Here is a 3,355-nt window from a genome sequence, read left to right on the forward strand (position 1 = left end):
GTTTATGCGGACTTTTGAGTTAATTCGTTTGGGGTTCGGAGTAGAAGTCTACTCCGAGGGTGGGGGCTTAGGTTTCATCATCATCACCTTTCATCATTTCATTAATCATCAAGAAAAAAAATACGTCAGACATGGCTGTATGGGCATAGTTCCCTTTGCCTTACCCTTCTTGTTCGGGGAAAACCAAAAAAAAAAATCGTGAACCTTGTTCGTGAACATCTTTGGTGAACATTAATTGATGAAGTTCTATTGTACTTATTGATATTTTTCTGTGCTACTTTTTCCTACCTACTTTGTTAGAATTTGTAACTTACAAGTTCATCGAGTCGAGCCCTACTTCCCCGTTTTTGCGTCAATATTCTACTGGTAAAACTTCCAGAACCATTATGTGTTTTGGATAGAGCCAAAAATGATAAAAAGTTTGTGGATAATGTTCGTTGATAAATTGCAATGTAAGTAATATACAATCGAATGACACTGTTATTATAAAGTTATTTATTTATAGGTGTTAGATGCTGATCGACTTTGTGTGTAACTCATACTCATAGTAAGAGATGCAAGCAACTAACAAGTCTCCCGATGAATGGTCCAGTCCGAGAGTTGGAAACAATGTGTCTGTATAAGTTGTGGAATATCTTTGGGATGGCATACAAGAAGACAAAATGACAGGCCATAGGCTTATGGAAAGAAATGAAGGGTGACATTATATGGAAAAACAAAAATATCTCCAAGACAGGTAATATAGTATTAAAGATTTTAATTTACTTTGTGTAAGAGCCATTTAAAAGTTTTATGAGTTTCAATCATGATGGACTTTCCAATCGGCATTCCCCATAAAACACTATAGATGTCATTGTTAAGTTTTTTCTTTATTTAAACTTCTAATTTCATGGATAACAGACATAAATGCATCTTTTATCTTTGTTTTTGGGTATAAATGATGATGATATATGATGATACATACAACTTCCACCTATTATTATTCTGATCAAAATAAAGAGAAGCGATATACCTAGATAGCAATGTCATTCTATACATAATGTGATCCGAATATCAAGAAACAATTAGTTTTATATTATATGATTCAGATTCAGACTTTATTTGCATTGAACATAGATACATATAATTGGTGTTACAGATTTAGGTTACAGTTACTTCTCTACATTCTGTCATTACATTACATTTTTGAATAATTATGTACCCCAGCAATGAGAAAATAGGTAATTTATCATTATTATCAGGTTAAAAGTGAACAACGCCATCTCTCATGTGTTTGGGGAACGTCGGTTGAAATGTCCCTCATTGTTAAAGGCAATGTAATTATGTTTAAAACATTGTTTTAATTTCAATTTAAAGTTGGCATGTTTCAATTCCACCCCTAGACATTTAATTAATAATATTGTTACAATCAGGCATATTGTGCAAAATATATTATTGTACATGTATGGGGCATCTAATTTGTACTTATTGGCTCCATGGGACATCAAAACTATAATTATTTTTTTAGAACATTCATATTTGTTTTCAGATGCTTGATGGATGCCCATGTATGCGTTGTTTGCAGGATGAGCTCACCTCAAAAGCATTAATATCTAGCGAACATAAGAGCTGTGTTAAGTGTGCCGTTGCATTGTATCTAGTTAGTAGCTATTTATGTTCATAGATGTTGTTAAACTATGAGCTTAAATCACTTTATAATTTATATTATCATATCATTAAATAGTAAAAAGCTAGTTAGGAACATAACCCATATATTTTAATGTTATTGTCAAGTTTATTCTATACCTACTTACTAATATGTTTGGCTGATCAGCCAGCCATCTACATACCAAACCGGGGATCACAAAGTAATTTTTGTGTTAGTCCCTACCGGGATTTGAACCCAGGACCTCCGGATGTGAGCCCAACATACAGCCACTGGACCACGGAGGCCGAGAGTACTTGAGTTGCTGTTTTATTTCAACTATTTGATTAAATGTAGACATATTTTGTATGAGTATGAGTTGCATCTATGATATTTTAAATATATAATAAAACAACTTATTTCTAAAAATATATCTTTCATTATCTTTTACAGTTTCTTTTAATTTAAAATTATTTTGAAAAATCGCCACATCAACTGATAAGATCTCACAATCAGTGTTTTTTATTGTATCAAAATTGTTAGTTGCATTTTAATGTAGGTACCTACCTACTGGTATTGAACTTATGACCTCTTGAGACCAGATTTCCACATCAAACATCCTTTGGTAGTCTTTATTGGCTTAAATACAAGACAAATATTATTACAAAATCTATAGGTACCAATCAGGGACATTCCGGGCTACTTCCCCTAAAAAAATATAGATGGCGCTGTACAGATGTGCGATCGTTTAACCTTCTAATTTTATTGATAATTTTGGGATAATTTATATAATGCCATTACAATATATTTTGAAAATGGGTATTTACGTTTTTATCACGTTAAAATTCTGGACAGCGCCACCTGTATTTTTTTTTTTGAGAAAGTAGCCTGGATAGTCATCCATTAGTTCTATTACCTGGTTACTAAATATGCAAGAGTAACGTGTGTTATTGGTGTTGATTCCAGTACACACCATCTAGGTAAGTTTATTTGAAGTTAAACCTGACATTTTATTATCAGCCGAAAAGGAAAGGGACGGATAATTGAAAACTGTACCTGGATACCTTCACACGACTTACTTAAACTATTCTCGTGAAAAATGAATCGTTCCAGGTGCGATAGTTTTTTTTTTTTGTTTTGCCAGACTATAGGGTGTCTCCCTGGGGGAAAACAAGATTCAAACCTACTGACTGACTGACATAGTTGTTCTCCCAGAAGGAGCGTCGAGGGGTGAAAATGATGTATGGGGGGTGTGATCGGGACCTCCCGGGTGAGTATGGGAAAACTTCCAGATCTTGGAAAACTGTTCCGCATAAATTTTGTAAGGCGGCCATCTTGTTTTTCACGATTTTGGTTTTTTTGTTTCACCGGTGATTGTATTTGAATAAGATTTAAATAAGATTCGAGAAAGATAGTTTCTGTGATACCTAGTTTCGCCAGACCGTAGGGTGCCTCCCTGATGCGGAGCAGTTTTTGAAGATCGAGAAGTATTTCCACACTCAACAAGACGTTCCGATTACAACCCCATACATTATTTTTTCCAGCGAGGCATTTTCGGGAAAAACGAAAAATTTGTATGGCGGCCATCTTGATTTTCCGCCATTTTGACTTTTTTCATCGGCGATTAAATTCCACCAATATTTAAGTAGGTTAAGTGGAAAAAAGAATGCTCCATGTTTGATAGTTTAGCCAGGCCATAGGGTGTCTCCCTGATGCGGAGCAGTTTTTGAA

The 3,355-nt window shown here is 34.5% G+C and overlaps 1 long non-coding RNA gene across 1 annotated transcript; it reads left to right on the forward strand.

The window, feature by feature from the left end:
• The first annotated feature begins 213 nt into the window (after nucleotides 1-213).
• Nucleotides 214-1,997, forward strand: LOC126377443 (uncharacterized). The gene is made up of 3 exons (XR_007567857.1): nucleotides 214-432; nucleotides 506-736; nucleotides 1,529-1,997. It is a non-coding gene; the product is annotated as an uncharacterized LOC126377443 (long non-coding RNA).
• The last annotated feature ends 1,358 nt before the right edge of the window (nucleotides 1,998-3,355 follow it).

The sequence above is a fragment of the Pectinophora gossypiella genome, chromosome 23, assembly GCF_024362695.1.
Source record: "Pectinophora gossypiella chromosome 23, ilPecGoss1.1, whole genome shotgun sequence".
Classification (NCBI taxonomy): Eukaryota; Metazoa; Arthropoda; class Insecta; order Lepidoptera; family Gelechiidae; genus Pectinophora; species Pectinophora gossypiella.